The sequence below is a fragment of the Gopherus flavomarginatus genome, chromosome 1 (genome assembly GCF_025201925.1).
Source record: "Gopherus flavomarginatus isolate rGopFla2 chromosome 1, rGopFla2.mat.asm, whole genome shotgun sequence".
NCBI lineage: Eukaryota > Metazoa > Chordata > Testudines > Testudinidae > Gopherus > Gopherus flavomarginatus.
The window spans coordinates 237419288-237443920 of record NC_066617.1 but is presented as its reverse complement, the minus strand read 5'-3'; the positions used below and the strand labels follow the sequence as shown (position 1 = coordinate 237443920).

General features: G+C 43.3%; 1 protein-coding gene and 1 long non-coding RNA gene across 2 annotated transcripts in view; one reads left to right on the top strand and one right to left on the bottom strand.

Annotated features, from left to right (window-relative positions):
* ANOS1 (anosmin 1) overlaps positions 1-24633 on the bottom strand; it is a 194478-nt gene that overhangs the window by 115717 nt on the left and 54128 nt on the right. The gene's annotated exons all lie outside the window — the stretch shown is intronic.
* On the top strand, positions 14808-23651 carry LOC127056780 (uncharacterized). The gene is made up of 3 exons (XR_007775911.1): positions 14808-14923; positions 16090-16386; positions 23321-23651. It is a non-coding gene; the product is annotated as an uncharacterized LOC127056780 (long non-coding RNA).

The window sequence follows — 24633 nt, the reverse complement described above, 5'->3', positions numbered from 1 at the left end:
GAAGGATAAGCGGCTTGCACTAACAATCAATGGCAGAGCAAGAAATAGAACCCAGATCTCATAACCCTATACAAGATCATTATTATTCCCTCAGAGTAGGGTGACCAGATGTCCCGTTTTTAAAGAGACAGTTCTGTTTTGAGGGACTTTTTCTTATGTAGGCACCTCTTATATTACCCCCCACCCCTGTCTTGTTTTTTCACAATTGCTATCTGGTAACCTTGCCTCAGGGTGAAAGTTACTACTGTATGGTGGGATAGCACAAGGCACTATATAACACTTAAATTCCACATATGTCTCTAAAACAGTGCTTAAGTGTATAGATGTATAGATATTGTGTTGTCCCTCTGGCCAACGGTGAATTTCATCCTTGCTGCACAGAGATTTTGATTAGCTGCCATATCCTTCATAAGTCTTTCATGATGTATCTATAATTATGTATTTCATTCAAGTTTAACAAGGATCGTAATCACTAACTTCTTGTCTATCTTTTCCTCCAGATACACAGGACTACTTGAACCATATATGTCTGTATTATTAAGTCAGGGCCTCAAAATGGACTGAGAAGACTATAGATACATATTTTTGGTCGACTAGTGATAATTAGTTACTAAAAATTTGCTGAATAGGTTTTGCTCAAGTTGAATTGAACTCTAGTCAATGATTAAATGAGTATGCTCAGCGGTAAAGCCCAGCTAATTGAACTCCAGCAGCAAGAGTAGAAGCTATGCTCTGCCTACAAGTAGTCTCTGTGAAGACAGGCTTCCACTTCCACTTCGAGGATAAAGGTTAAATGGCAGTCTCCCGTGCAGAGAAGTGAACTGAGTTAGATCTAATCTGATTCTCTACATCAGCATTGGTTCCTTGATCTTTCCACTACCCCAGCTGAATGCAACCAAGGAAAAACTGGAGAAAGTGTCCCAGATTAACCCCTCATGGAAGTGACTGAAGTCATGTCATGACAGAAAGAGGCCCAATGTTATTTTTAAAAATAATAAATTTCAGGAAATGCACAAGCATTGCTCAGTTGATTGATCAAAACTCCCTTGTCAGTCGCTGCTACAGAGGCCAATTAACTCATTAATCCTATCTGCAAAACTCTTGATTAATGAAGACTACTAAAATAAAAAAAGAAAGAAACATTGATATTTCCTTGTAGTTCAAGAAATAGCCTGTGCATTGTTTTTAAAATTAACACAACCTTCTTCCCCAAAGCCCCATCTTATCTATTCCAACCCCTCCAATCTAAATTGAGTGCCTCTTGTCTGTTGTTTTTTATTTTTCTTTTAAAAAAATTTGCATTTCAAAGGAAACAGAAAATCTTGTGTCAGATAAAGAAGACAATAGCTGACAGGTTCTTGCTCATGTTTCACATTTCCTTACCCTTTCAGCACTCAACATTAAGATATGTACTCTAATTCAGTTTTGCTGATAAAGCACATCACTCAACCAATATAATGCACAGCAAAAAGAGATGTCTAATCTTTAAGCTATGTTTGCCAGGGTGAAGGATTCCTTTGAGTATGCCTGGTTGATTTTTTGTGTCTATAGAAAATTATGTTATTATTGTGCATTTATTTGCATTATCATAACATACAGTGGACTTGGCCACATCAGGGTCCCGTTTTACTAGGTGTTTAAGCACACTGTAAGAGACAGCCCCTGACCTGAAAAGTTTACAGTATAATTTAAGACAAAGATGCAACAAATTAGTGTAAAATGCAAATGGAGGATGAGAGTAACACTGATTAAGCACACTCTGTACCTTGCTGCAGAAAGTGGGGCAATTTGCCAGGCTGAAATGACCTTTCAGTATAGAGGAAATGGTTAAAAAAAGTAGGAGGCTCACTTGAAAGTTATGACCTTTGGATTTTTATTTTCTGTATTATGCATTTCATTCAGACCCTTTTTAGTTTATTTTTAAATATACATGAGACTATATTCTGTCCGATAAATGACTAAGAGATGAGTGAAAAGACCAGGTTCAGGACGTAGAAAGCATTAAAATAATAATAAGACATTTCAACACTTTCTGTATAATGAACTGGTAATTTCAACACTTTCTAAGTTACCGTCTTCAGCCTCTGGCTGAACATTATTAACCATATTAGTCCACCCAATTTTATAATATATTTTAGAAAACAACCTGTTTTGACAGATCTGACTACAGGCTGCAGAGTCCTGCATTAAAAGGGCCCAGAAGGGAGAGGAGATCATATTAAGCTTCTAACTTTTCTGGACGAATGGGAGGAGGAGTTTATCAAGCATATGTTTTTCCTTAGATAAGTTTTAGAGACCGATGTTCTCTCTTTCTCTCTGGTTTTTTGGCTTTTTTTCTCCCTTTTGTGAGAGCCCCTTATTCTTAGAATGAATTCCTCTTTGCAATAATTTGTCATTTCCTTCAAAACCATTCTTTGCAATGTGGTCCTTTGTTAAAGTCAGGCAGAAGAATGCATTTGTTTTTGCAATGAGGCACAAATTACATTTCTCTTTGGCATTCTCTGTGCGGACCTCTTCTAGTGGTAAACTGCAGTTTCTGAATACTGATATGTCTGGGAAATTAAATTATTTGACAGCTTTGATGTTATATTTGGCGCTATAAAAATTAAGCTGTTATTTATACTCACATTCAGCTTCTGGAGTTAAACTTAGTTTCTGATGGTACTAAAGTTGATAACAAAGTAGCTTTGGCACGTGCTAATTTTCTTACCTCTGCAAATCCATTCATCATCCTCTTGTTGTGTGTGTGTATGAGACAGAAAGAGAGAAATGTAGGTGTATTTACATATGTATTTATTCAGAATCTGAATTTTTTTTTCAACAAATTCTAACCTCAGTATAAGATTGCAGACAGTCACCTTACAATCCTTACTCCTGAACCTCTCTTGTTAAGCCAATGGGAGTTTTGTCTGAGTAGGCCCTACTGAACTGGGTCCAAATGACTATACTACTGATTTCAGTCAAGCTGATCAGTTTATTTATCAAGCCACTTTTATAACAGAAAAATGTCCTGTTCTTAGTGGTCGGACCATTTGAACTGCTTCTTGTGTCCTAAAGTGAAGAAACCCTGCTACTAATGCCCATATTTGCACACATAAATCTCTAATCTGTCAGTCTAGTTCCCCATGAATAGTCTATTTAGGCTGGGTTTAAAGCAGTGGGAAGTTGACCTACGCGAGAGAGTTCTCTTGTAAAATGACCGGAGGTCAGTGTTATTATCTCTGTAGGCTACCAATGGTGCATTTGTTCCACCCTATGTATGAGTCATTCATTTATAACAAGCTCCACTGCACTTGGAAAGTGCTGGGAGGGATGGGTATGGAAGCTTATCTCCTGTCAATTGGCTGAAGCATAAGAAGACTCAGAAAGAGATGTTCTCAGTATTTAACTGATCAACTAGATGATGATTAACTTTGGTATAAATAAATTAAAGACAGACCTTAAACCTGAATACTGGTACCACTATATTATAGATAACCACAATTTCTATTTTGACTGCCACTTTGCTATAGTCCTTTATCTCTTCTATTTGTCATTCTCCTTTAATACAGTAAGATTTTTACTGTCAACAATTCTATTTGTCTTTAATATTTTAAAAACTTACTAAAACAAAAGTGAGTATTAGCAATTAGATCACAACCTAGCTACAGCATCAAGATGTGTTTTTTGTACCTCTGTCTTTTATCTACACCGTGCATGAAACTCTATAATAAAGCAAGGTTTATCATCAGACAATGAAATAACAATTCAAAGCAAATTCAATTATTTTGTATTGATTTAAGCTAGACCTTTCAAAGGAACCTAAAGGGGGTGCATAAATCAAACAGGAGCTAAGCAACTAGCTTCCTTCGGCTTCTTTGAAAATCCCAGTCTTAGCCATTTCAATGGTTTATCGCAGTCACTAATTAATTCACCTTTGCAAGTGGGTACCAGAACCATAAGAAACATGTCCTACACCATTCAACATATTGCAATAATACATCTACCTAGTAAATTCAATACCTACACAATTATTTATAAATTATAATACTAATATAGTCTTTAAATGTTTGCATGTGCGACACTGTTTAAATGACAATCTTATCAATCTCAGATAATACCCTAGCGTTGCCTTTCTTTTCTTCCTAACCTATTCCTGAGGTCTCTTCTATAAAACCCTTTTCACCTGTTCTCTTTATAGTATGTGGCATTTTTAGATGACGGACTATAAGACAAAAGAGAATTTAGTTAAGAATTTCTTAATACAAAGGAAAAAGATGTCAAGAGAGATAAAATTATGTGGCATTTTCCTGAAAAGATACAGAATAATGCAACTTGGCGGCTTGACAGTTCTCCCAGGCTCTGTTTACTGTTCTTGCAACATTCACAGTAAATGAGATCCTCAATCAGACAAGGTCGGAGTGTCACATTATCCGAATGCTGGATAAAATATAATGCAGAGTGTGCAAAGTGAATTTGGTACATTACTACGGTAGAGCTCAAGTTACTGCAGGTACACAGAATGCCAAATAGCAATGGTATTAGGCTCTTATATGCATATTCACTACTTAGGGCACGTCTTCACTGCAGCAGCGCTGTAATGTGGTTTGGGTAGTCACAGCACAGTGCTGGGAGTCTCCCAGTGCTCTAAAAAAACTACCTCCATGAGGGGCTTACCTACCAGCGCTGGGAACACGGCTCCCAGAGGTGGTGCACTGTCTATACTGAAAAAAGAACAGGAGTACTTGTGGCACCTTAGAGACTAACAAATTTATTTGAGCATAAGCTTTTGTGGGCTAAAACCCACTTACATACTGACATGTTACAGCGTTGAAACTTGCTGCACTCGAGGGGATGTTTTTTCACACCCCTGGATGAAAATATTGCAGCACTGTAAAGTGCCAGTGTAGACAAGCCCTTAGAAAGACCACCAGCCTCAATTTTACATTGAAATAATATGGGTAAGATGACTGTTAGACTAGGTTTAATACTTAGAGGCCATTTATGGAAAATATGGTCTATTTTTTTGAGCTGTAATACAGGAATATGCAAGTGCAAAGATTTTTTAAAATAAATAAAAAGGATAAATTATTGTGGATGACAAACACTACAAGCAGACACATTTATTTACTCTGCCGGTTGTGTGATGTTTACTTTCAAATCAGATTAATGTGCCAAATGTGAAGTCACTTGCAAAAGTGAAACAGTGGGATATAAAAAGGGGCAAAATAGGTCAGAATGGGTTTGACACCTTAACAGGCTTGTCTTCTAAATGGCAGATTTCCCAAACACTCTGAGCTTCTTGTTGAACAAATGTCACAAGTTTCTCCATTGTCTCTGCCTAAGGTGTTAAACATTCACTGCTGTTTGATAACCTATCATCAGGCACCAAATGAGAAAAATAAATAAAACATCACAAGCTTTCTATAATAGGATAGGATAAAATCTATAATAGGATAGGTAGGATAAAACATATTAAAAAGCTTTTGAATAAATTTACAATTTCATAAAATTACATTGATATCAGTAAGAAGTTATAGAGGTATTTCAATTTTACTTGGGAGAAAGTTGGAAGCACGCGTAACATGCCATTTTGTAACTCAGCCCAACAAAGTTTCTTAGTAAAAATGAAACACTCATAAAAGGATTCGTCAGGAGTTTAAATTGCACTGATCTATTCTGATGATCACCATGGTGACTCATGATCAGAAAAACTTTTGTTTTATAATTAATTGACAGATAAGCCCTTTGCATGTTCTTAGTTCTGCTGTGAATATCTTCATTTTCTGTGGTAAACAATATATATACAGTCTTTAATGCACAAACTCAAAATGCAAAATAGTTTCACTAGTGAAACTGTAACTTGTGTTCTAAAATCAGCTACATTCCACAATGGATCAGCAATCTATGCTACATTTTGACCTGCTCCACCATATCATGACAAAAGTACAGGTACTTACACAGTCATAAAATATATACAATATACTTTTTTACTAAACAAAACCCAACTCCCAGCTGGCAGTCATTTTGGCAAACTCGGTGAGGCAGCCATGGATTTAAAGCAGTGGTGGGCAACCTGTGGCCAACGGGCCATACACAGCCTGTCAGGGTAATCCGCTGGTGGGTCACGAGACAGTTCGTTTACATTGACCACCCACAGGCATGGGAATGGTGAATTGCGACCACTGGGAGCTGCGGGCGGCCATGCCTGCGGACGGTTAATGTAAACAAATTGTCTCGCGGTCCACTAGCAAATTACCCTGATAGGCTGCATGCAGCCCACAGGCCACAGGTTTCCCACCACTAATTTAAAGGGAATCAGAAGTTGTCTCTCCTGATTAGCTGAGGGACATCAGTGGACCAGTATGAGGAAGCTTGTGTAGCAGATCCACACTGTGTACCTCTTCGGTGAATTAAAGTTCCAAACATCCTCAGTTCAGTCATGGCCGGAACAGGGCATAACACCCGATATCATTTCCAAGCCTGTGGGAGCTTTCTGCATGCAACTGGCCTTTTCTCACATGAATAAGGACCACTCACTTGAGTAAGGTTTCCAGGATCACGTTTTGAATTACTTTAAAAATGGGAAGACAAATCAAGACTTTAATATATGAATAATGTTTTCTACATTCTGATACGCTATATTGTGATGTGGACCCGGTCCAAAAATCCTAATTCAGTAGGCCTGATCTCTAGGCTTCCTGCCACTCCCTCCACTCTAAACCAGAAGGCTGCTGGGAGACCAGCTAGCTCAGATGCAAATTAGAGCAACCTGAAGCTGCACTTACTTGCATCAGCAGATAATAGTTTCCAAGGAGCTGTTCTGCCAGTCACGATTGTACACCACACTTCAACACCACCCACTCTCACCCCTGATAAACCAGAAACTGACCCTGGAATATGCCCTAGTCTTGAGAGGGTCCACGAGCCAGCCCTATGTTACTTTAGGGTTTTTCTATGCTAAGACAATCCTCAGACACTGTCTTGAGGCAACTTTAAGTTCCTTTTTTGCCAAAGATGCGGCACAAAAGGGAGTAAGAAAGCTGAATATTTGAGCCAGTGAGTCTACTTGAGTCATTTCCTTATATGATGCCAAAACATTAATGCACATGAATAGTTGTTGGAAATGTGTTTTATTATCAACAGTTGTCCAAAAGGAAAATGCTGCATGGATTTCTTCAAAGTACTGTATCTATTTTAACCACTTTCAAATCTATTATATAGTAACCTGTGTAATGCTGGACCCAAGAAATAATGAGTAAATATATCAGTCTTTCCCTGAAGATGATGATGACCTTCTTATTTTAACCATGTAAGGAATTAAATCCTTTCCATCTAATACTTTCAAACTGCCATTAACACTAGCAAACATGAAAGTCAGATTACTTCTCCAGCCAATAGTTAATCTGAGTAGGGTAAATATTATAACTTCATGCAGTGATGCTCTCAATTGTTAATAGAGAGTAATATTGTCTTGCAATAAAGCAACTGCACTTTCTAGTTTTGCTTGTTTCACTAACATAAATTGTTAGAAAGTTAAAAAGTTAATAAACATTTATTAGTCTTTTAATCTGTTCTCATTTTAATGTGAAACTCTATACTTTAATGATAGATTAATTATAAAATGCTGAGTTATGAACATCAAAAGTGACTGAAAGACCTGGTGAATCTCATGGAAAACTTTGGAAAACTGAGAGTTGATTTTTTTTCTTTTCCTCCATTCATATATTATTAAAAGTATTTGCATGAAAGATTTAATCTGCTCAGCGAGGTCTGTGCTACAAGAAACCCTAACTTTCTATTTGTGACATCACAATTTTAATATGAGATTATTATTATTACACAGAGAGGATGATGACTTCAGATGGAGGAATATACAGCAGGAATAGCTAAACTCTTAGGAAACATAATACTTTTGTCACACAGATGTCCTTGGTAATAAATAATGAAAGAGGGAAACAATCTGGCTAACTAATATATGGGCAGAATGGTTCCCCAAAAAAATGTTGTTGGTTTTCTCTATGGAACCAGCTGTTCTTTAAAAAAATATTTGGTGAGTCTATGATTTTCTGAGGTAACTATGATGGACTGGGTATTGTTTTCATTGATAAAAAGAGTTATTTGTCAGTTGTCTTTCTGTCAATGCACCTTTTCCAGCTGCAACTTCTGACCCTGCTTAAAATCTAAAAAACAAAAAAAACAAAAAAGATTCTTACCTACCACCCAGTGAATGAATAATGAGACATACAGATATCAGTGAGAGGAATGGTCCAGAACCAAACAAAAATTAACAACCGTAACCAGGCCAAGCCCTTCTTGCTGGATCTAACCAAACCTTCCCTCAGTGCTCTTGCCACCCAGAAGCAAGTATGCTTAGTTTTTATATGAACAGTGACTGAATGAACCAGTTTTGGTTTTTGAAGTAATGATTTAAGGATATGTTTTATACTCCGTCCTGTTTTCTCAGGCTCTATGGAGACAGTTCTAGCAGTCCTGACATTGGTAAGTGTGCAGCAACACACACCCCTTTGTCAGTAGGGCCTGGCTTCAGTCATTTGTAAGTAGGCAAATAAGTTGCATGCAGTGAACATACCAACACTGGTACACGTGGTAGCCATTATCTAATTATTATCACAGTTATTATTGATTATTAGTTAGGCTCTAATGATGTGTTTGCAGATATGTAAGATAGAAAGAAAATTCAGTTCCCTCCTACAGCAGCTTATAGTCAAAACATTGAAGAGACAATGGAAAACTTTAAACAATCTTCAGATCTGGGGAATTCTCAGTAATGTAGTGCCTGCCTTTCTGAACTTCTTTTGGGGACTGATCCTGCAATCCTAGTTCTGGATAAACGCCTCTTATTTTTAAAGGGTGTAATCTGTCCCCAGTTTGTTTTTTAATTTCAGTTGTTATTTCTATACTACAGAACCTATGCAGGCATAGCCTCTTAGTGCAGATGCAGCCTACACCAACAAAAAGAGTCTTTTGTTACAGTAAGGACACCCTCTCCTCGAACAACATTAGCTACATTGAATGAAAGATATCTCTTCCATTGGCATAGCTGCATCTACACTGGGGGGTTTGCTGGCATAGATCTGTTGGTCACGTGTGTGTTTATTTTCACATCCCTGACTGACACAGTTATGCCAACATCACTTTTAAGTGTAGACCAAGCCTTTGTCTTCTGTTGGTGGTAGTCATTTAATTTTCTGATTTATTGTATAAGACATAGGGCTGGTCTACACTACGGGGGAAAATCGATCTTAGATACGCAACTTCAGCTACGTGAATAATGTAGCTGAAGTCGAAGTATCTAAGATCGAATTACTCACCATCCTCACGGCGCGGGATCTACGTCCGCGGCTCCCCTTGTCGATTCCGTAACTCCGTTCGGGTTGGTGGAGTTACGGAATCGATATAAGCGCGTTCAGGGATCGATATATCGCGTCTAGATGAGAAGCGATATAACAATCCCTGAGCAATCGATTGCTACCCGCCGATACGGCGGGTAGTGTAGACGTACCCAAAGTAAACAAACTACTGTATAGTAGCTTGAGCCAGACATTCGAATGCTGAAACAACCAGCAGAGCAGAAGATGGGAAGTACCTATGTCCACTACTATCCACACCTTGCAGTTGTAGGAAGTTGTCTGTATACTATGATACGTTTCATCTGATCATCACAAATGATCCCTGCTTAACGCCACCAGACTCCTGGCAATATGCTCTGCCTGGGAAATTTCTTAAGAACATAAGAATGGCCATACTAGGTCAGACCAAAGTCCATCTAGCCAAGTACCCTGTCTTCCAACACTAGCCAATGCCAGGTGCCCGAGAGGGAATGAACAGAACAGGTAATCATCAAGTGATCTATCCACTGTCACCCTCTCCCATCTTCTAGCAAACAAAGGATAGGGACACGATCCCTATCTATCCTGGCTAATAGCCACTGATGGACCTACCCTCCATGAATTTATCTAGTTCTTTTTTTAACCCTGTTATAGTCTTGGCCTTCACAACATCCTCTGGCAAGGAGTTCCTGAGGCTGACTATGTGAAAAAATACTTCCTTTTGTTTGTTTTAAACCTGCTGCCTATTAATTTCATTTGGTGACCCCTAGCTCTTGTGTTATGAGAAGGAGTAAATAACCCTTCCTTATTTACTTTCTCCACACCAGTCATGATTTCATACACCTCTATCATATCCCCTCTTAGTCATCTCTTTTCTTCCCAGCCCCAGGTGTGGCAATATGTTCAGACTTAAGCATATGAAAAAGTAACGCAACAGTTAAGTGACTAATCTCATGTACGAACAGAGGCACCAGTGGTGTGGCAGTATTGGTGTATAGATATCAAGTAGTTGTCACATGTTTTCTTTAATTCCAGAAACGTAGATCTTGCCAGTACCTCCTAGAACTGAAGATTCCATATCTTGAGAATGTCAAAAAAGCAATTTATTTAGCCTAAATATTAAATAAATACATATATAACAATCCAATAAGTGTCAATGTGCCAGATTCTCCACTGAATTGCACCTTGTGTGATAATTTATCCTGTGCAAAGTGGATGTAGTGCAATAGCAAATCAGGACTCTCATTCGAAATTCAGGAATACCATTTCACATCCATTTTTCACAAGTTTTAATGGCTATGCAATGCTGAAGACAGTGGAAAAACTGACCCAAAATGTTCTCCTGTTATTGCTTTAGCTCCATACCTAAGTCTTTATGATACATTTTTGGTTAGTTATACACTGCAGGGAGATTATCCAGTGGCTACCTTTTTCCTGCCTCTGTTGGTTTAAGCTCTTCAGGCTGCTGCGATAGGTAAAAACTTATGATTAGATTAAGAACAAAAAATGCCTGTTTTAATGCTTACGGTGAGAATCTTAGTAAGGAAGAACTGCTAAGGAAGATCAGCTTTCAGATCTAATAACTTTGGTCTATATCATGCTGTTGATTTTAAGTAGGGCCTTGGCTACACTGGCGTTTTACAGCGCTGCAACTTTCTCACTCAAGGGTGTGAAAAAAACACCCCCATGAGTGCTGCAAGATACAGAGCTGTAAAGCGCCAGTGTAAACAGTGCCGCAGCGCAGGGAGCGCGGCTCCCAGTGCTGCAAGATAATCCCCATAGGGAGGTAGAGTACGTGCAGTGCTGGGAGAGCTCTCTCCCAGTGCTGGCACTGCGACTACACTCACACTTCAAAGTGCTGCCGCGGCAGCACTCCCACGGCAGCGCTTTGAAGTTTCGAGTGTAGCCATACCCTAGAACTCTTCCATGAAGCCTAATCAGCAAATCTGCTTAGAATCGGTGATGTATGGGCCTTTGATGGTGCATCTCTCAGAATCATCTCTTTTTTTCGTGGTGCTCACAGATTTACTTACATTACTTCTGTATGTGCAAATGCAGTTAACTCTGTAATGTCTTACTAAATTAATGTGGTAATAGTCATTAGAGACAAAATCCTGCATTTTTCACTTAGGGATGGACTTTGCTTCATATCTATGCAGGTGTGTAGGGGTAAGGACAAGGAGTGTCCCTGTTCTTTGCCCCCAGAATTGAGCGAATCACAGTTTCCACACTCAGTTGAGTACAAGGACAGAGCAGAGTTAAAAGAACAGGAGTACTTGTGGCACCTTAGAGACTAACAAATTTATTTCAGCATGAGCTTTCGTGAGCTACAGCTCACTTCTTCGGATGCATAAAATGGAACACACAGACAAGAGATATTTATACATACAGAGAACATGAAAAGGTGGGAAGTATGCATACCAACTGGAAGAGTCTAATCAATTGAGATGAGCTATCATCAGCAGGAGAAAAAAAAACTTTTGAAGTGATAATTAAGATGACTCATAGAAGGTGTTAGGAGAACTTAACATAGAGAAATAGATTCAATTAGTGTAATGACCCAACCATTCCCAGTCTCTGTTTAGGCCTGAGTTAATTGTATCTAATTTGCATATTAATTCGAGTTCAGCAGTCTTTCTTTGGAGTCTGCTTATGAAGTTTTTTTGTTGCAAAATTGCCACCTTCAAGTCTGTCACTGAGTGGTTAGAGAGGTTGAAGTAATTCTCCCACTGGTTTTTGAATGTTATGATTCCTGATGTCAGATTTGCGTCCATTTATTCTTTTGCGTAGAGCAGTTAGTTGAACTAGGCACTGAAAAAGGAGAGAGAGGATATCGGGCAACTGCCCCCAGCCACTACGTCATCCAGCTGTGCTGGTTAGCTGGAATGGGGAGTGCAACTTCATTCTCTTAAGCTGTGGCCCCAGTCCTCTGTGTGCCTGAGAACTCCTAAAGACAGCGTGCTTGCTCTATGCACAATAATAATGTTTAATCTCTCCAGGTTTTTATACCTCACCTATTACCGAGGTTTAAGAGCACTTCTGTGGTGAACCACCTGAAGCTCGTTAAAAAATTCAATCCTACGTTGAAGTCAATGGGCTTTTATTCAAGCAAAACATCCATGAAAGCCAAAGCTGAGATACAGGCAGGTATGTATTTCAGGTTCTGTCCCTATACAATGGCTTGAACATGCTGTACTAAAATATTATGAACAAGGTCAATTCAACCATATTTCAACTTCGTCACTTAAAGGTGAATATATGCAACCTAATCCTACAGTTCTTTTCTAAAAGAGGAAAGCAGGATCAGGCACTTCAACTAGAATACTCTGTGCTGTTTTGGATCTAGTGAATAATGTTTAAAACATGCCTCTACGTTTAATAAGATAAATGCAAGACTCTGATCTGAATTGCAAAGATGTAACTGTACGATAATTTTACTGACTTCAGTGAAGCTATTAATTTTCACATCAGTGTTAACTGAGTTTGCTGAACTAAAAATATTCCCAGAAAAATGAAATCCAAAGGACAGCTGCACTTTTTGCATTTTTTCCAATTATGGAGCGAAAATTTATTGAAAAATGAGTACTATATACTAAGTTAGAGAGACCTGGATAATCAGAGACCTGGGAAGATTGTCTAAAGATTTAAAGTGATAAATGTGTTATTTACTTTGAAGCAGTCTTATTGCTAATTTGCCTTAGTTCTCAGAGGCACTGTCTGTCTTGAAAACATCTGATCAACTCTGCTTCACTGATGATTGGACTACTGTTAGATGCTACTTAATCAACTGCTTTCTAGATGGCAAAGATTTACAGTTGATTAGTCTGCATAGTTCAGTTGTTTTTTCAAAAGGTTCTAGGAAGGGATTATTTTTGTGCCCAAATAGCTCTAAAGAAAAGGCTTGCTCAGGGTCTGCAGTGTGAATATCCCGGATTCCGAACACAATGTTCACTGAAGCAGACAAAGCTAAGTTAAAGAAGCATTTAGTGTTTCAGAATGCCAGCCTTAATAAGTATCTTTTTGGGGGGCGGAGTGGGGGGAAGCTTTCTTTTTTTCACTTTAGTGCACACATTTTTTTTCCCAGTGATCAGGGACATGCAGATAAAGTTGGATATATAAGGCAAGATTCAAATGTTTCCTAAGGAAAGTTCCTCATTCTACTCGAAGCCATGCAGTGGAATAATTCAGTCGCTAGTGACAATACTGTGTCCTTTCCTTGGGAAAGAGTTCTAATTCATCTTTGGCAGACCAAGTTCAGCAATTCAACTGTGCAAAATTAGAACACAGTAATCAAACTCACTCCCCTTCATTAACAAATGGAACTGATACAAATGTCCAGGAGGAGAGCAGATCTGAGGGGGATCTAAGCCATTTCTCTGTACTGTACAGGCTGACCCATTAGCCATTTACAGGAAGAAAAAAGTTAAAGAAGTGCAAGGGGCATTATATGTAACTGACTCAACTATAATCAATTGTCACACAGTAGATACAAATTATTTAATAAGACAATTTAGTGTTATCCTCAAGGGAAAATACCTGTCTCTCCAAAGTTTATTCTATGCTTGAAATTGAGAAGTATTTTAATTTAGGCATTTATAATCATAAAAGGAACACACTGCATTATAGTATTAAGGATTTTAAAAAAAATTGAAACCAGGAGTTGGGAAGGGATATAAGCTTGCGTGTCTCAGGCCTTGGCTACACTACAGAGTTGCAGCGCTGGTGAGGGGGTTACAGCGCTGCAACTTAGGATGTGGCCACACTTGCAAAGCACGGCCAGCGCTGCAACTCCCTGGTTGCAGCGCTGGCTGTACACCTGGTCGAGCCTCGGGTGTAGGGGATCCAGCACTGGTCAGCAAGTGTGGACACCCACCAGCGCTTTTATTGACCTCCGTGGCATAAGGAGGTATCCCAGCATACCTTAGAAGCCTCTCTGGTAATCATGCACACTCCACTGCCCTGGGCTCAGCTGACCCCTCCTTTAAATGCCCCGGGAATTTAAAAAATCCCCTTCCTGTTTGCTCAGCCAGGTGTGGAGTGCAATCAATCATTCAATCAATCAGCGACCATGCCTCCACGCCCCAAACAAGCCCCAGCATGGAACAATTCAGAGCTGCAGGACCTCATCAGTGTTTGCGGTGAGGAAGCTGTGCAAGCACAGCTGCGCTCCAGAAGGAGAAATTATGATACCTATGGGCAGATATCGCAGTCCTTGCTGAGAAGGGGCCATGAACGGGATGCGTTGCAGTTCAGGGTCAAAATTAAAGAGCTGAGGAGTGCTTACTGCAAAGCCCGTGAGGGAAATCGCCGCTCAGGAGCTGCCCCCACAACCTGCCGTTTTTACAAGGAGCTGGATGCCATACTTGGGTGTGACCCCACTGCCAATCCGAGGACCACGATGGAGAGTTCACAGCAGGGAGAAGTGGGAGAGGGTGTAGAGGAAGCCGACAGTGAGACTACTGGTGTGGCGGGAGACACCCCGGAGTCCCAGGAGGCATGCAGCCAGGAGCTCTTCTCAAGCCAGGAGGAGGCTAGCCAGTCGCAGCAGCAGGAAGTTGCTGGTGAGGAAGAAACTGAGGAGCGTGCTTGGGGTAAGTAGATTTTTATGTTTTGGGAGAGGAGGGTTTGGGTTATGGCTGCCTGCATGCATGCCTAAACGTGGAATAGCCCATTGATTTGCTCTATCACGTCTCTGTAATCAGCCTCGGTAATCTCTTGAAAAGTTGCAGCCAGAGCGTTTGCAATTTGCTTTCTCAAGTTGATCGGGAGAGCCACCGTGGTCCGTGTCCCGGTCAGGCTAACTCGTCCGATCCACTGTGCCGCGAGGGGTGGGGGGACCATGGCTGCACACAGGCAAGCTGCATAGGGGCCAGGGTGGAATCCACATTGCTGTAGAAGACCCTCCCTCTCTTCCCAGGTAACATGCAGCGGTGATATATCTGGCAGTAGGAAACCCTGTTGAGAATTTAGGGATACTTGAGTGCAGGGCGCCAGGTTTGCGGTCCCACTCCCCAGCCCCGTGGTGCGCTCCGGTCACCCCCCTCCTTTCCCAGCACTTAGCTAGCCCCGCGGTGCCCTCTGGTCTCCCCTCTCCCTTCCCAGCAAGCATCCAGCCCCGCGGTGCGCTCAGGTGTTCCCTCCCCCCCTCCCAGCACGTAGCTATCCCCGCGGTGCGCTCCGGTCTCCCCCCCTCCGCTTCCAAGTACGTAGCTATCCCCGCGGTGCGCTCCGGTCTCCCCTCCCCCTTCCCAGCAGGCATCCAGCCCCGCGGTGCGCTCGAGTGTTCACCCCCCCCTCCCAGCAGGCATCCAGCCCCGCGGTGCACTCCGGTGTTCCAAGCACGTTGGTAGCCCCGCGATGCGCTCCGGTGTTCCCCCCACCCCTCCCGGCAGGCAGCCAGCACAGCTGTGCTTTTCCCCCCCCTCACCAGCAGGACGGCATTAAGGCGGACCCTCTCCCCCCCACCAGCAGCTCGCCACCTTCCTGTTCACTACTGTCCCCTGTGCAGGACACCAGCTACGTCCTGTACCCAGTGCAGATAAACCCCAGTGACCCATCGGTCAATTCCCCCTCCCAAGGGGAACTCGGGGGAAAAACACTCATCCCATTGCTCACCATGCCTTCGCTTCCCTGGCCTCTCTGTGTTATGTGAGGTATGTGAGAAGGATGCTACCAAAAGTCTAAAAACTCCTTCACTGTGTGATAATAAACAATGTAGCCTCTGTGTATTACATGGCTCTATCTTTCTTTTTTCTAGTGACCTTGACTAATGCAGCCGGATCACCGGCCTCACGTCGATTGCAGAACTTGAGAAGAAATCCCAGAAAATCAAAAGAAGAATTGATCAAATCAGTTATGAATCACTACAACAGAGAAAGTAGGAAGACACAGGAATGGAGAGAGAAAATGTATGAATGGAGAGAGAAAATGCATGAGTGGAGGCAAACAGAAAGCAGGAGAAAGGAATTGGCTAGCAAAAAACCCTCAAAGTAGATGATAAGCCTCCTGGCTCGCCAAACTGAGTCTTTCGAGTCTCTCGTAGCCATGCAGGCATGTCATAAACAGATAGCTAAGGGTTAATGTCTCTTTCACCTGAAGCACCTGACCAGAGGACCAATCAGGAAACCGGATTTTTTCAACTTTGGGTGGAGGGAATTGTGTGTCTGAGTCTTTGTTTTCTGGCTGCCTGCTTTCTCTGAGCTTTGGAGAAGTAGTTTCTTTTTTCTAGTCTTCTGTTTCCAAGTGTAAGGACAAAGAGATCAAATAGTAAGTTATATGGTTTCTTTTCTTTGGTATTTGCATAAATATAAGTGCTGGAGTGCTTTGATTTGTATTCTTTTGGAATAAGGCTGTTTATTCAATATTCTTTTAAGCAATTGACCCTGTGTTGTATCATCTTAATACAGAGAGAACATTTGTACTTATTTTTTCTTTCTTTTTATATAAAGCTTTCTTTTAAGACCTGTTGGAGTTTTTCTTTACTTCAGGGAAATTGAGTCTGTACTCACCAGGGAATTGGTGGGAGGAAGGAATCGGGGAGATCTGTGTGTTGGATTGCTAGCCTGATTTTTGCATTCCCTCTGGGGGAATAGGAAAGTACTTTTTGTTTCCAGGATTGGGAACAGAGAGGGAGATTCACTCTGTTTGGGTTCACAGAGCTTGTGTCTGTGTATCTCTCCAGGAGCACCTGGAGGGGGGAAGGGAAAAAGGATTATTTCCCTTTGTTGTGAGACTCAAGGGATTTGGGTCTTGGGGTCCCCAGGGAAGGTTTTTCAGGGGGACCAGAGTGCCCCAAAACACTCTAATTTTTTGGGTGGTGGCAGCAAGTACCAGGTCCAAGCTGGTAACTAAGCTTGGAGGTTTTCATGCTAACCCCCATATCTTGGACGCTAAGGTCCAAATCTGGGACTAAGGTTATTACATGAGTGGCAGCTGGTGGGAGATAGACAGAATCCAGAAGCCAGTAGAAATATTATATTTTTCTTTTCTCTGCTAAGGGCTTTTTAGCAGAGAGAAGCAGTTGGTTTTAAAAGGGAACCAGAGAGAATTTTTTTTTCTGCTCTCTCTCGCAGTTTGTGGCTTGCATGTTAAGGGTCTTTTGTCATGCAATAGCCCTCCCATTAGGAGGCAAGTACCAGCACTTATAGGCATGCAAATAAAGTGGTTTTTCTGGTTTCCCTTCATTGAACATTAGCTAGAGAGAGAAAAGGAAAAAAGCACTGTTGCTAGGCTGACTCCAGGAGGGAACAGAGCCTGCAGTTCAGAAGATAAACACCGGAGGGCACCCCAACACAAGAAAACAGGAACCATGACTTCTAAGGCAAAAATCGACGCCGAAGAACAAATCAAAGAAGCTGAACACAGGTGACAACTGGAAATAAAACAAAAAGAGATGGAGATGAAAGAAAGAGAAGAACAGATCAAAGAGGCAGCCTACCAAAGAGAACAGGCAGCCAAAGAGGCAGCCAAGGAGGCAGCACACAAAAAAAAACTAGAAGAAGAAGAGGTGGCCTACCGAAGGAAACAAGCAGAAGAAGAGTTGGCCCACCGCCGAGAAATGGAAAAGCAACAAAAAGAAATGGAAGAGAAGGAAAAACAGAGGAAACATGAACTGGAGTTGGCAAAAGCTGGGCTGCATGTGCCAGCCAACCCTAACAACCCGGCGCCAAATATTGCTCCACAGCACAGGAAATTTCCCACCTACAAGGCAGGTGATGACACCGAGGCCTTCTTGGAAAATTTTGAAAGAGCCTGTCTTGGGTACAGCATTCCCGAAGACCAGTACATGGTAGAATTGAGGTCACAGCTCAGTGGACCTTTAGCAGAGGTGGCAGCTGAAATGCCTAAGCACCAAATGAATGACTATAAACTTTTTCAAACCAAGGCCAGATACAGGATGGGGATAACCCCAGATCATGCCCGTCGGCGCTTCAGAACCCAAAAGTGGAAACCCGAGGTGTCATTTCCCAAACACGCCTACTACATTGCAAAAAACTATGAGGCCTGGCTAACAGGAAACAACATTCAAACCTTGGAAGAACTGAACCTCCTCATACAAATGGAGCAGTTCTTGGATGGTGTTCCTGAAGACATCACACGGTACATACAAGATGGAAACCCCAAGAATATCGCTGAGGCGGGGGAGATTGGAGCCAAATGGATGGAACTGGCAGAAAGCAAGAAAGCTACTGTCAAGGGGAACGATTACCCCAGGGGGCACACAGACCATAAACCCTACAACCGAGGACAGCCAAAGACCCCACATACCACCCAAGTAAAGCCACAGATACCCTACCCTTCAACCTCACCAGTCTCCAGTAACTCACCTCGGCCCAGTGACCCATCAGATGGAAGATGCTTTAAGTGTAATGAACTGGGACATATCAAGGCCAAGTGTCCCAAGAACACCATGCGAGTGCAATTCATTACACCACCATCACACCAAAGATCCCCAGGCCAGGATGCCTCTCAAATACCCTTGGAGCGAAGGGAAAATTTGAGAGTGGGCGGAAAGAAGGTTACTGCGTGGAGAGACACGGGGGCACAAGTGTCAGCTATCCACCAATCCTTCGTTGACCCCAAATTCATCAACCCAAAGGCCAAAGTTACAATTTACCCCTTCATGTCACAAGCTGTAGACTTGCCTACAGCTCAACTGCCAGTCCAGTACAAAGGCTGGTCAGGAATGTGGACTTTTGCAGTCTATGACAATTATCCTATCCCCATGCTACTGGGGGAAGACTTGGCCAACCAGGTGAGGCGGGCCAAGAGAGTGGGAATGGTTACACGTAGCCAAACCCGGCAAGCTTCCAGACCCATTCCTGTTCCTGAGCCGTCCACAGAGGCCCCGTCTGTGTTACCAGAGACCCAGACAGAGGTAGTGGACCCGGATTCCATGCCTACCACTGAAACAGCCACAGCATCTCCAGTCCCAGGCCCGGAACTGGAACAGCAACCAGCACCAGCAAGTGCAACCCCATCTTCAAACTCAACGCCAGAGGGCGCCAGCGAGCCAGAACTGGCAGAAGCACAAGACAGCCATACCCAAAAGGCTCAGCCAGAGCCTGAAATACCCTCAGGTGCACCAGCGGAGAGCGGTTCACCAGCAACGGAAACAACCCCATCACCTACATCACTTCCAGAGGGACCAAGCCCAAGTCCACAGTCTGAGGAAGAACTGGTGACCCCAGCCTCAAGGGAACAGTTCCAGACTGAGCAGGAAGCAGATGACAGCCTTCAGAAAGCTTGGGCGGCGGCACGGAGCACCCCACCGCCTCTCAGCTCTTCTAATCGATCCCGGTTTGTTATAGACCAAGGACTTTTATACAAGGAAATTCTTTCTGGTGGACACCGGGAAGAATGGCAGCCGCAAAAACAGTTGGTGGTTCCAACTAAGTACCGGGAGAAGCTCTTAAGCTTAGCCCATGATCATCCCAGTGGCCATGCTGGGGTGAACAGAACCAAGGACCGGTTGGGGAAGTCCTTCCACTGGGAGGGGATGGGCAAGGACGTTGCCAAGTATGTCCGGTCTTGTGAGGTATGCCAAAGAGTGGGAAAGCCTCAAGACCAGGTCAAGGCCCCTCTCCAGCCACTCCCCATAATTGAGGTCCCATTTCAGCGAGTAGCTGTGGATATTCTGGGCCCTTTCCCAAAAAAGACGCCCAGAGGAAAGCAGTACGTACTGACTTTAGTGGACTTTGCTACCCGATGGCCAGAAGCAGTAGCTCTAGGCAACACCAGGGCTAACACTGTGTGCCTGGCCCTAACAGACATCTTTGCCAGGGTAGGTTGGCCCTCTGACATCCTTACAGATTCAGGGTCTAATTTCCTGGCAGGGACCATGGAAAAACTGTGGAAAACTCATGGGGTGAATCACTTGGTTGCCACCCCATACCACCATCAAACCAATGGCCTGGTGGAAAGGTTCAATGAAACTTTGGGGGCCATGATACGAAAATTCATCAACGAATTCTCCAATAATTGGGACCTAGTGTTGCAGCAGTTGCTGTTTGCCTACAGGGCTGTACCACATCCCAGTTTAGGGTTTTCACCATTTGAACTTGTGTATGGTCACGAGGTTAAGGGGCCATTACAGTTGGTGAAGCAGCAATGGGAGGGGTTTACGCCTTCTCCAGGAACTAACATTCTGGACTTTGTAAGCAACCTACAAAGCACCCTCCGACACTCTTTAGCCCTTGCTAGAGAGAACCTAAAGGATGCTCAAAAAGAGCAAAAGGCCTGGTATGACAAACATGCCAGAGATCGGTCCTTCAAGGTAGGAGACCAGGTTATGGTCTTGAAGGCACAACAGGCCCATAAGATGGAAGCATCATGGGAAGGGCCATTCACGGTCCAAGAGCGCCTGGGAGCTGTAAACTACCTCATAGCATTTCCCAATTCCTCACTAAAGCCTAAAGTGTACCATGTTAATTCTCTCAAGCCTTTCTATTCCAGAGACTTACAGGTTTGTCAGTTTACAGTCCAGGGAGAGGATGCTGAGTGGCCTGACGGTGTCTACTACGACGGGAAAAAAGACGGTGGCGTGGAAGAGGTGAACCTCTCAACCACCCTGGAACGTCTGCAGCGGCAACAAATCAAGGAGCTGTGCACTAGCTTCGCCCCATTGTTCTCAGCCACCCCAGGACGGACTGAACGGGCATACCACTCCATTGATACAGGTAATGCTCACCCAATCAGAACCCCACCCTACCGAGTGTCTCCTCATGCCCAAGCTGCTATAGAACGGGAGATCCAGAACATGCTGCAGATGGGTATAATCCGCCCATCTACCAGTGCATGGGCATCTCCAGTGGTTCTGGTACCCAAACCAGATGGGGAAATACGCTTTTGCGTGGACTACCGTAAGCTAAATGCTGTAACTCGTCCGGACAACTATCCAATGCCACGTACCGATGAGCTATTGGAGAAGTTGGGACGTGCCCAGTTCATCTCTACAATAGACTTAACCAAGGGGTACTGGCAAGTACCGCTAGATAAACCTGCCAAGGAGAGGTCAGCATTCGTCACCCATGCGGGGGTGTATGAATTCAATGTCCTTCCTTTCGGCCTTCGAAATGCACCCGCCACCTTCCAGAGGCTGGTAGATGGTCTACTAGCTGGACTGGGAGAATTTGCAGTTGCCTACCTCGATGATGTGGCCATTTTTTCAGACTCCTGGCCGAACACCTACTACACCTGGAAAAGGTCTTTGAGCGCATCAGGCAGGCAGGACTAACTGTTAAGGCCAAAAAGTGTCAAATAGGCCAAAACAGAGTGACTTACCTGGGGCACCAGGTGGGTCGAGGAACCATAAACCCCCTACAGGCCAAGGTGGATGCTATCCAAAAGTGGCCTGTCCCAAGGTCAAAGAAACAGGTCCAATCCTTCTTAGGCTTGGCCGAATACTACAGGCGATTTGTACCACACTACAGCCAAATCGCTGCCCCACTGACCGACCTGACCAAAAAGACCCAGCCAAATGCAGTTAAGTGGACTAATGAGTGTCAAAAGGCCTTTACCCAACTTAAGGCAACGCTCATGTCTGACCCTGTGCTCAGGGCCCCGGATTTTGACAAGCCATTCCTAGTAACCACAGATGCATCTGAGCGTGGTATAGGAGCAGTGCTCATGCAGGAAGCAACAGATCACAACTTCCATCCTGTCGTGTTTCTCAGCAAGAAACTGTCTGAGAGGGAAAGTCACTGGTCAGTCAGTGAAAAGGAATGCTATGCCATTGTGTACGCCCTGGAAAAGCTACGCCCATATGTTTGGGGACGGCGGTTCCAACTACAAACTGACCATGCTGCACTAAAGTGGCTTCATACTGCCAAGGGGAACAACAAGAAACTTCTTCGTTGGAGTTTGGCTCTCCAAGATTTTGATTTTGAAATTCAACACATCACAGGAGCTTCTAACAAAGTAGCTGATGCACTCTCCCGTGAGAGTTTCCCAGAATTCAGTAGTTAAAAAGTGTTCTTAAAATGTAGAAGTCTGTTAGTTATATACTTAGTAGTATATGTAAAGGTGCATGTGTTGTAGTAATCTGTTTATTTTCAAGTTCTAGAAGGAAATCGCCGCCAGTGAGCTTCCCCACTGTCTGCAATTTGGGGGGCGTGTCATAAACAGATAGCTAAGGGTTAATGTCTCTTTCACCTGAAGCACCTGACCAGAGGACCAATCAGGAAACCGGATTTTTTCAACTTTGGGTGGAGGGAATTGTGTGTCTGAGTCTTTGTTTTCTGGCTGCCTGCTTTCTCTGAGCTTTGGAGAAGTAGTTTCTTTTTTCTAGTCTTCTGTTTCCAAGTGTAAGGACAAAGAGATCAAATAGTAAGTTATATGGTTTCTTTTCTTTGGTATTTGCATAAATATAAGTGCTGGAGTGCTTTGATTTGTATTCTTTTGGAATAAGGCTGTTTATTCAATATTCTTTTAAGCAATTGACCCTGTGTTGTATCATCTTAATACAGAGAGAACATTTGTACTTATTTTTTCTTTCTTTTTATATAAAGCTTTCTTTTAAGACCTGTTGGAGTTTTTCTTTACTTCAGGGAAATTGAGTCTGTACTCACCAGGGAATTGGTGGGAGGAAGGAATCGGGGAGATCTGTGTGTTGGATTGCTAGCCTGATTTTTGCATTCCCTCTGGGGGAATAGGAAAGTACTTTTTGTTTCCAGGATTGGGAACAGAGAGGGAGATTCACTCTGTTTGGGTTCACAGAGCTTGTGTCTGTGTATCTCTCCAGGAGCACCTGGAGGGGGGAAGGGAAAAAGGATTATTTCCCTTTGTTGTGAGACTCAAGGGATTTGGGTCTTGGGGTCCCCAGGGAAGGTTTTTCAGGGGGACCAGAGTGCCCCAAAACACTCTAATTTTTTGGGTGGTGGCAGCAAGTACCAGGTCCAAGCTGGTAACTAAGCTTGGAGGTTTTCATGCTAACCCCCATATCTTGGACGCTAAGGTCCAAATCTGGGACTAAGGTTATTACAAGGCAGATATGTACCGTGGTAACCCACAGCCCTCCCAAAGCTCTCTTTCTTGTTCCCCAGTATTTGCACAAAACAACTATCTCCAGCAGCCAGTTTCTTATTACTCCCATCTGCCCCCAACACCTGTACGATCACCTACCAGCCCTGATAACTATAATTCTTACCCTGTGCACTCCACCCCCATTATCCTGCAGCATAGTAATCCTGAAGTTCAGCAGACATTGAACAGTATTCCAAATAGGACATATTCAAACCTCTGAATGTACAGTCCACCACCCTAACCCCCCTTGCCTTTTATGTACTGTATGTTGAATAAAGGATTTTATGTCTTTTTCAATACGTTTTATTATTGCAGGAAGTGGTAAATATTGTACCCCAAGGTAGAACAAAGCACAGCAAAGGCACCAAACATTACTGTTGGCTCTCAGCATCAAATTGCTCCCTTAAAGCATCCCTAATCCTTGAAGCCCTTTCCTGGGCCTCCCTAGTAGCCCTGCTCTCTGGCTGTGCAAATTCATCCTCTAGGGTCGAACCTCGGAGGTCCATTCCTCACTGAATGTTTCACCCTTCCCTTCACAAATATTATGGAGGGTACAGCACGCGGATATAATAGCAGAGATGCTGCTTTCCCCCAAATCTAGCTTCCCATAAAGACAACGCCAGTAGGCTTTCAAACGGCCAAAAGCACACTCCACAGTCATTCTGCACCGGCTCAGCCTGTAGTTGAACCGGTCCTTGCTCCTGTCAAGCTTCCCTGTATACAGTTTCATGAGCCATGGCATTAAGGGGTAAGCGGGGTCTCCAAGGATCACAGTGGGCATTTCGACGTCCCCTACTGTGATCTTGCGGTCTGGGAAAAAAGTCCCGGCCCTCAGCCTCCTGAACAGGGAACTGTTCCGAAAGATGCGTGCATCGTGCACCTTTCCAGGCCATCCTGAATAAATGTCAGTGAAATGCCCACGGTGATCCACAAGCGCTTGCAGAACCACGGAGAAATACCCCTTGCAGTTAACGTACTCTGATGCCAGGTGCGGTGGTGACAGAATAGGAATATGCGTCCCATCTATTGCCCCTCCACAGTTAGGGAAACCCATTTCTGCAAAGCCATCCACAATGTCCTGCACGTTCCCAAGAGTCACAGTTCTTCTTAGCAGGGTGCGATTGATGGCCGTGCAAACTTGCATCAGCACCATTCCAACGGTGGACTTTCCCACTCCAAACTGGTTCGCCACCGATCGGAAGCTGTCTGGAGTTGCCAGCTTCCAGATTGCAATAGCCACCCGCTTCTCCACTGGCAGGGCAGCTCTCAATCTCGTGTC